The sequence below is a fragment of the Salvelinus alpinus genome, chromosome 9 (genome assembly GCF_045679555.1).
Source record: "Salvelinus alpinus chromosome 9, SLU_Salpinus.1, whole genome shotgun sequence".
In the NCBI taxonomy this organism is placed as follows: domain Eukaryota; kingdom Metazoa; phylum Chordata; class Actinopteri; order Salmoniformes; family Salmonidae; genus Salvelinus; species Salvelinus alpinus.
In genome coordinates, this window is record NC_092094.1 from 56602150 (window position 1) to 56612334 (window position 10185).

The following is a 10185-nucleotide window of genomic DNA, read 5'->3' on the forward strand; positions in this document are numbered from 1 at the left end:
TAGTCATTTAGCAGACGCTCTTATCCAGAGCGACTTACAGTAGAGTGCATACATTTTATTACATTTTTACATACTGAGACAAGGATATCCCTACTGGCCAAGAGCAGACGCTCTTATCCAGAGCGACTTACAGTAGAGTGCATACATTTTATTACATTTGTTTTACATACTGAGACAAGGATATCCCTACCGGCCAAACCCTCCCTACCGGCCAAACCCTCCCTAACCCGGACGACGCTATGCCAATTGTGCGTCGCCCCACGGATCTCCCGGTTGCGGCCGGCTGCGACAGAGCCTGGGCGCGAACCCAGAGACTCTGGTGGCGCAGCTAGCACTGCGATGCAGTGCCCTAGACCACTGCGCCACCCGGGAGATCTTGGGACGCTACCGTCTCACGTGCCCAAGAGAGGTTAAGGCAGAGCAGCGCTTCAATCTGGACAGACTTCTCCCCATTTTAGCTACTTTTGTATTAAAAGGTTTTGACCATGACAGTTTACAAGCAGGATTAGTCACCTCCACAATTTCCAAATTATTCATCACAAAATTCAGTTGATGTTTTGTGAATGATTTGTCCCAAATACAATGCTTTTAGTTTCTGAAATATTTAGCACTAACTTATTCCTTGCCACCCTTTCTGAAACTAACTGTGGCTCTTTGTTAAGTGTTGTAGTCATTTCAGTTGCTGACATGTATAGTGTTGAGGACGGTATGATAGCACAGACTGGAATATGTTCCGGGATTCATCCGATAAAATTGAGGAGTTTACCGCATCGACAACATCATCCCCACAGTGATTGTATGTACATATCCCAACCAGAAGCAATGGATTACAGGCAAGCAACACTGAACCATGCATGAGAGCACCTGCTGTTCCAGATGACTGTGATCTTGTTCTCCGTAGCCATGTAACAGTAATGTAATTGTAACATGTAACATGTAATTGTTCTCCGTAGCACCTTGAAACAGGTTCATGTACACAAGGCCGCGGGCCAGACAGTAGACGTCCTGGTACTCCAATAGCATGCATGGACCAGCTGGCTAGTGTCTTCAATTACATTTTCAACCTCTTCCTGATCGTCTCTAATATCTGCAATACCTACATGTTTCAAGCAGACCACTATGGTCCCTGGGCCTAAGAACGGCAAGGTAACCTGTCTAAATGACTCGTAGCACTCACATCTGTAGCCATGAAATGCTTTGAAAGGCTGGTCATGGTTTACATCAACACCATCATCCCTGAATCCAATCCAATACACACCGTTCCAATAGATCCACAGATGATGCAATCTCTATTGCATTCCACACTGCCCTCTCCCAGCTGGACAAGACACCTATTTGAGAACACTGTTCATTGACTACTGCTCAGCATTCAACTCCATAGTGCCCTCCAAACTCATCATTAAGCTCAGGTCCCTGGGATTGAACACCAACCTCTGCAACTGTATCCAGGATATCCTGAAGGGCCACCCTAGGTGGTGAGGGTAGGCAACACATGCGCCCCGCTATCCCTCAACACGAGGGCCCCTAAGGCATGCGTGCTTAGTCACCTCCTGAACTCTGTTCACCCACGACTGCGTGGCCATGCACGACTCCAAAACAATCATTAAAGTTTGCTGATGACCATGCAAAATTTGGCCATGCAAAAAGACTGCTATTGATTAGTAAATTGTTTGTAAACAAATCTATTATAAGCAAGACATGGCTGGAATAAATCATGTTAATCTTGAAAATATATAAATGAAACAAGGTTAGCATCACTATTGATGATTATTGCTTTGAAATGAACAAATTGGAACGAGACATTTTACAAAGAATATTTTATGGAAAATATAAATGAGCACCATTGAACACAAATGAAGGTCGGTATACACACCATATGAGGGATAGAGGTTTACTGTGTGTGTTGCAGAAGTATTTATTCCACTTGATGCATGTGTACTGTGTCTTCCTGTCCTTCTTGGGTCCACACAAAAAGCAGCGGCTGCAATCTAGAATGATGAAAACACTTAGTTCAGGAATTTTCCTAACATCTCACTCACAAATAGTTACAGCAGGCCAAGGTAGGAGAGTCACATACACCCCAAAATCACACACTTACGGTATTGGACTTGTTGGTTCTGTAGGTTGAGCGGCTGGGGCACCAGCATGCTCCTCCTGAATCATTCTCATGATGGCTGCAGAAGCTGGGGTCCTTGGGATATGTTTCCTCTTCTGGATTTGAGGTACAGGGTCACCTGGAGGGGTTGAGACAAGCACAAGGACAGGTGAAACAGATCAGGGCATAACACTACCCCCACCCCCCCTCTAGGGACGCTACCTGGCATTCCACCTGGGCGGTTACCTGGTTGATTGGGATGCCGGCGGTAAAAGTTGTCAATGAGGGCCGGGTCCAAGATGTCTTTAGCGGGAACCCAGCACCTCTACTCCGGGCCATAACCCTCCCAGTCAACCAGGTACTGGAAACCCCTGCCCCGTGGTCGAACCCTCAGGTGGTGTCTCAACATATACGCTGGCCGGCCATCGATGACACAGGGGGAGGGATGGGCCTAGAAGCAGAAGACATGGGGCAGTCAGACATGGTTTTGACTCTAGAAGGTAGGAAAAATACGGAGGATACCGGGCAACAAAGGACAAACAGCAAATGGGCTAATGATCTTGGAGCGGGGGGGAGGGCTCGGTTTCCGGGGGTGTAGCCGCTGCACTATGCCAGCGCCTCAGGCTTGACCTTCTTGGATACCGGTCGGTGCTGCGGAAGCGAAGTGGCCCAGGCCTTACTGAACCCCTCCCGGAGATCCTGGTACTCTGTGGAACTGGATCATCTCGCTATGGTTCCCTGACACTTGTAGGTTGACGGGGGTGGTCTGGTGGGTGACCTGGCCTATAGAGCACCCGTCCAGCGCTCTAACACACATGACAATGGAGAGGGTTTGAGTGGGGATGCCCAGCTCGGACGCCAGGGTAACGTCCATGAGACTCACATCGGCCCCCGAGTCGATGAGTACCTGGAGAGACTTGGACTGGTTCGCCCCACAGCAGGGTGGCATGGAGAGGGGGCCGAGTAAGGGGAGAAGAACAATTATCTTTAAGACACACCAGTGTACTCACCCCAATGAATGAGCTAGGTCTCTTGAAGGGACAGGTAGACACAAAATGACCTGTAGTACCGCAATACAGACAACTCTGGGTGTCAAGTCTGCTTACCCGTTCGGCTGGAGACAGCCTAGCCCTGCCGAGCTGCATCGGCTTGGGAAGAGGTGTATCGGCAGTCACCGGAAGCTCTTGGAGTACCTCGGGTAAGCTCGGATCCTCTCGGGGTCGTAGATGCCGGGGACTTCTGGAGTTCATCAGATGCAAGGTGGGATCCCTGAGTGAGCGATTGGGATCGCAATCGGACCTCTTTTCCCTGCTATGTTTCCGTAGCCGACCATCGATCTGGATGGTTAAAGCGATGAGTCGAGATCCGTCGGTAGTTCTCAGGCTGCCAGCTCATCCTTTACATCCTCCAATAATCCGTGCAGGAACGTCTCTAACAGCGCTTCCGGGTTCCAGGTACCCTCCGCTGCTAGCGTGCAGAACTCCACAGCATAGTCTGCCCCCTTTAGGGTGTCCTGCCGAAGCTTAAGTCTGCTGGATCAGTCATGGCTTGTTCGTACTATCAGGTATCAATGTAAGACCCAAGTGCAGACTGTATGAAGTAACAATGTTTATTGTAACAGGGGCAGGCAAACAGGTCAAGGCAGGCAGGGGTCGATAATCCAGAGTAGGAGCAAAGTTATAGGACAGCAGGCAGGCTCAGGGACAGGCATAGTCAGGCGGGCTTGTACAGGGTCAGGACAGGCAAGGGTCAAAAACCAGAAAGATGAGAAAGAGAGGCTGGGAAAAGACAGGAGCTGACAGGAAACACGCTGGTAAGCTTGACAAACAAGACAAACTGGCACAGACAGAAAACACAGGTATAAATACCCAGAGGATAAGTGGGGAAGATGGGCGACACCTGGAGGGGGTGGAGACAAGCAGAAGGACAGGTAAAACAGATCATGGCGTGACAGCTTCTCTCTCTGCAAAAACTATTTCTAAGGCCCTCTGACCAGAGATTATTTTTTGCCATTCTGATTGATTGTGGTAAGGAACCACACATGCAAAGCAATTTATTTGTTGTATTCCTCCCCCAATTTGCACCTGGCTGGGATAGAGTGTGGGAAAATACAGAATGTTTTACAATGTATTGTAATAATCCAGCTACAATACAATAATTTAAGACAATAACAATGTCTACACTGTATTTCTGATCAATTTGATGTTATTTTAACCTCTAATTCCTCCCAAACTAGCATAGCCTAGCATAGCGTCACAAGTAAATACTAGCATCTAAATATCATTAAATCACAAGTCCAAGACACCAGATGAAAGATACACATCTTGTGAATCCAGCCATCATTTCTGATTTTTAAAATGTTTTACAGGGAAGACACAATATGTAAATCTATTAGCTAACCACGTTAGCAAAAGACACCACTCTTTTTACTCCACCAGTTTTTTACTCCATCAGTAGCTATCACATATTCGACCAAATAAAGATATAAATAGCCACTAACCAAGAAACAACTTCATAAGATGACAGTCTGATAACATATTTATTGTATAGCATATGTTTTTTTAGAAAAATTTGCATATTTCAGGTATAAATCACAGTTCTACATTGCAGCTGCAATCTGAAATAGTGCCGAAGCTGCCAGAATAATTACAGAGACCAACGTCAAATACCTAATTACTCATCTTAAAACATTTCTGAAAAATACACAGCGTACAGCAAATGAAAGCCCAACATCTTGTGAATCCAGCCAATGTAAGATTTTTTAAGTGTTTTACAGCGAAAACACAATATAGCATTATATTAGCTTAGCACAATAGCCAGAAACACAAGCAATTTACCAGCAGCACAGGTTAGCGATCGTAACAATACAGCAAAAGATATATAATTTTGGACTAACCTTGATATACTTCATCAGATGACAGTCCTGTAACATCATATTACACAATGCATATAGGTTTTGTTCGAAAATGTGCATATTTAGCAGCACAAATCGTGGTTATACAATGTGATCAGTGGCAACAGGTCATGCATCCTGGCCGGCGCCATCTTGGAAAGGCACCTAATCTAATCAATAAATAATCGTAAACTTGACTAAAAAATACAGGTTGGACAGCAAATGAAAGATGCATTAGTTATTAATGCAACCGCTGAGTTAGATTAAAGTTAAATTAACGTTACTAGACATACAGTGTGCGTTACCGCCAGACTAGTGCCGCAATAATGGCGGACAAATCCGTTTACATTGTTCCACATAAATACGGAATAACATCATAAATAGCTCTTACTTTTGGACGAGCTTCCATCAGAATCTTGGGCAAGGTGTCCTTTGTCCAAAAGAATTGTTGCTTGGTTGTAAAACGTCGTCTTCAACTTCGGAATTAGCAGCTAACAATAGCTATGTGGCCACAACATGCCCAAATCCTCAAAACGCAATACTAAGGAAATTCCGAAAATAGCAATATACTCGCATAAACTGATATAACTCGGTTTAAAATAACTTCGTTATGATGTTTCTAACAACTATATCGAATTAAATTACAGACATATATATCTAAGGCTGATAACTGAGCGTTTCAAAATGCCATCCTGAGGTCTTGCTTTGCGTAATGACGAATGTCGAAAAGAGAGCTCCCTTCGTTCCTTGGCCTTTTATAAGCTCTGAGAACTACGTAGAAACTCCATTCCACTTCTCATTGGTTACTGACATCCAGGGGAAGGCGGGTGCAGTTCATGTCGACCCATAGGATACATACAGAGCTTTAAACTGATCTGAGAACAGAGCCTCGTTTTCAGACCTTCGCAGTTCCTGTCATGAATTTCGCTGCAGAAAGAGTTCTGGTTCACCCACAGACATAATTCAAACGGTTTTAGAAACTAGAGATTGTTTTCTATCCAATAGTAATAATAATATGCATATTCTACGAGCAAGAATTGAGTACGAGGCAGTTTAATTTGGGAACGATAAATGTCCAAGTTGAAACAGCACCCCCTGTAGTGTCAAGAGGTTTTAATGGACAAAAAAATTGCTTTTCTTTCAAAAACAAGGACATTTCTAAATGACCCCAATCTTTTGAATGGTAGTGCATATAACATAAACATACTGTTGACACGTAGGATAAGGTGTAATGGAATGTTTTGCCTTGTTTGGTAGGTTTTGACTAGGATTTTAAAACCTGCTTGAAGAGCTTTGATAGGAAATATGTACCCTGATCAGTGTGTACCACCTTAGGTAACCGGAAAGTCGTGAAGAATTTAATTAAGGCTTTACTCACCACCGGAGCTGTAATCCTTCGCAGAGGAATGGCCTCGGGGTATCTTGTTGCCATACACATAACCGTTAACAGCAACTGGTTACCCGATTTTGTCTTCGGTAACGGTCCAACACAATCAACCACCACATGTTCGAATGGTTCACCTATGGCAGGTATTGGACAAAGAGGAGTGGGAGGAATAACAGGAAAACCAAATCAGGTTATCTGACATGTGGCATGTCCGACAGAACTGAGCCACATCTTGTTTTAAACCTGGCCAAAAGAATGTCGAAGGACCCGATCATAAGTCTTGGTGATTCCTAAATGACCGGACCACTGGTGATCATGAGCAAGGGATAACACATTTTGTCGAAAGGCTGTAGGAATCACTATTTGGTAAACAGCATTCCAATCTCCACCCGCGTCAACATGGGATGTCCATTTACGCATGAGGAGATTACTATCAATGAAGTAAGCCACGTTCTTCTTCTTTACCTCTTCCAATGAGACAACCCTAGAAAAACATTTAGCAAGCCTGTTGTCAACCTTCTGGTTAGCAATCAGCTGCTCACGAGTGACTGGTAACTGTATTGCATCAGCAATAAGTTCAATATACTTCGATTCTGCCCTGGGCTGTTTGTCAGCTTCCCAGAGGTAGCACACAACCCATCCTCTTGATCAAACTCTTTGAACAGAACAATGTTCGACAAATCTATGACGTCACCCACTTGTCGTGCCTGAGCACGAGTGACAGCACAAGCGGGGAACACATGTGGATAACTCTGTACCAGCTCATTGGAGAGAGAGTGGTCACTTTTATCAAATTCTTCCAATACGGGTACCACCTTTCCTCCGGCAATATTGTTACCCATTATCAAGGTCACTCCTTTCACAGGCAATATAGGACGTACCCCCACTCTGAATATTCCACTGATTACCTCAGTATACACTCACAAAGTGCAATGGCACAAAACCCATTTCAATACCCCGAACTAACACGCTGGAACCACAGTAAGTATTGTCGGAGAAGGAAAACATAGACGACTGCACCGCACCAGTATCTCTAAGGATTTTAACCGGACGCTGAGACGCTTCGTCATTCGTTAGGGAAACAAACCCCTCGAAAATGAACGGTTCATAACTGCGGTCGGGGACTGGGTCTTTCAAACTACATTTACCCTGAGGCACCTGTTTCGTTTCAGACCTCCCAACCGTACGAATTAGCCCAACACCTGTTGGCACGAAGAGGCATCCCTTGTTTGCGTTTTAGCAGGAAGCAATCATCATATGTCCCATCTTATGACAATAGAAACAGGGCCACACATTTTTCTGGCATGCTTGATGTACTGCTGGGCGACTAGGGCTAAAAGTAGACAATTCAGTGGCTCTTCTCTCAGTATGAGCCGAAAACACGCTCTTGTGCGTCAACACAAACTCATCTGCCAACAGACGCTTCTGACAGGGAGGATACTTACTGTTCGTTTAGGTAAACTACAATGCGTTCAGGTAAGCAAATTTTTAACTCTTCCAACAAGATTAACTCCCGGAGAGAGTTGAAATCAGTTACTTTGCTAGCAGCATGCCATTTATCAAACAGATTTCCCTTGTCTGTAGCAAATTCCATATAAGTCTCACTAGAAGACTTTCTACGAGACCTAAATCTCTGTCGGTATGCCTCAGGAACAAGCTCATAGGCGCGAAGAACAGTAGCCTTGACCACTTCATAATTCAAACTGTCTTCAAGAGGTATCGCTGACAAAACCTCTTGGGTTTTACCAGTTAATTAATTTAAACTGAAGTAATAGACACCATACCTCTTCAGGCCATTTCAATGCTACTGCTATATGTTCAAAAACACAATAGGAGTCAACCTCTGACTCTCTGAACAAAGGTACCAAGGCAATCTGCCTACTAATGTCAAAAGTGTTGGAAGACACAGCTGGTGAGGACGGCTCACTACCAGTCACAGCAGGAACGGAGGCTAGCCTCGCTGTCTCTGCCTCCAGTTCCATCTGGCGCATTTTGAACTGCAACTGCCGCTGTTCTCTTTTGCCTCAAATTGACACATTTCCAACTGGAGATTTACTCGCCTGATTTGGGCTCTCTTCCACCTCCAGTTGGAGTTGTGTCGAACGGCCATCCCTCATGGCATCACCGTTTGACAGTGGGGAGAGTGGCTCAAAACGGGGCAATGTGGCTGGAGCTTTAGCCTCGCCCTCAGACACCAACGGGCTTACAGGAGCAGCAACATCCCCTACATGGGGTAGTAGGCTCAGGCAGCAGTAACACAAGCACTTGCTCTTCCAACAAAACATTTAACACCAGTTGTTTAACCTCTGCTTTAACTAAACTCTGCGGAATAGATACAGAATAATGGTCAGCCTAGGTCAGTAAATCAACTCTACGACATTTGTCAAAAACCTCCCACGTAGGGTTATCCAAAAAAGATTTCAAATCAAAAGTAGCCATTTTGAACTACCACTAAAACACAAGAGCCAACAAATAGCAAACTCTAATGCAACATCAGCTATTCCCAGCTGTGTTGCTCAACAATGAACTAGACCACCACGATTATTTGCACGTGCGGCATGGGTGTAAGTAAAGACTTGATCCCAGACGAGCCCCTACTTATGTTACGAACCACTTTGGCCCTGCAGTCTAGGGGGGATGGAAACGAGACCCGTAACATATCTCATGCAAATCATAACAGTGAAAAGGAACAGTGAGAACTAAAAACAACAGACAACCTACCATCAAACACTTTAGGTTTATAGTTCAAACACACGGTAATGGGGGGCTGAGCTGGACCCAAGGAAAGAACTAATACATATATTTTTTAAAACCTAAGCTAGTCTTGCCTGCTTCAAGAACAGCTAGCTAACTAACTAATAAAATACAGTGGGTGGTTCGCCCAGTTCTAACTAGGGTACTTAGACAAAGTTTCCTACGGGTAATGTATGCCCAAGGGCGACTTGGCTTGGTATCCCCTTTTCCCACCAACAAACAAACAACCCATACACCACAGCAATACATACTCACATGATAACGGACAATGTGAGATGTAGGTGCAAAAACAAAAGCGAGATAGCTCCAGAGACAACTGATTGGGTTTCTTTTAAACCAAGGGAAAGGGGATTTGATTGGGTAAGGGAAAAGGAGCAGGTGTGTCTTCAGATTGGCAACTGATTGGCGACTGATGACTGCCACCTGTGACTAGTGCAGAAGGAGAGAAAACAAATACATACAGGATACCTGTATCCGTAACAGAAGGTATTTGGTTGCTAAAATACTGTACTTGCGTCACATTTCTTCTGCACAAAGCAACATTCAAAAGGATCAAGTTTAAATAGAACGTTCCTTGCTAACGGCCAAAGACATTCAGTAACATTATGCTCGCATGCACTACTGTACCTGCTTTGTATATAACACATACAGACACATTGTAATTTCCCGATTTACAGAAACAATATATAACATAATCTGTTGGAGTTTTGGCTGCTTCTGCAATACCTGGAAGCAAGTCTTACATTTCCCATTACAGTCAAACAGTCACCGCTTCTACCATTTCAGACAATACATAGTAAATCTCTATATTATCGGTTATTCTATAAAGGCACTGATAGGTCCACACAGATCTCAATAGAGTTTATACACCATGTACTTTTTCATGAACTGGATTAGAGTGGGCCTCTAATTTCTGTTGAAAGTGAGACTAGAGGAAACTCTCATCTGAGCCTTTATCTTGACTGTCAAGAGGCGACATGAGCGCTCATCCTCCTGTGGAGAATTTGGATGGGCATCCGTTTTTTTCTTTTATCTCCCCGCTTGCAGATGCCTCTC

General features: G+C 44.5%; 1 long non-coding RNA gene across 1 annotated transcript; it reads right to left on the minus strand.

The window, feature by feature from the left end:
- Window positions 1-2098: 2098 nt before the first annotated feature.
- On the minus strand, window positions 2099-9581 carry LOC139584048 (uncharacterized). The gene is made up of 4 exons (XR_011676675.1): window positions 9385-9581; window positions 6367-6509; window positions 2342-2546; window positions 2099-2234 (listed from the first exon to the last, which is right to left on the minus strand). It is a non-coding gene; the product is annotated as an uncharacterized lncRNA (long non-coding RNA).
- Between the last annotated feature and the right edge of the window lie 604 nt (window positions 9582-10185).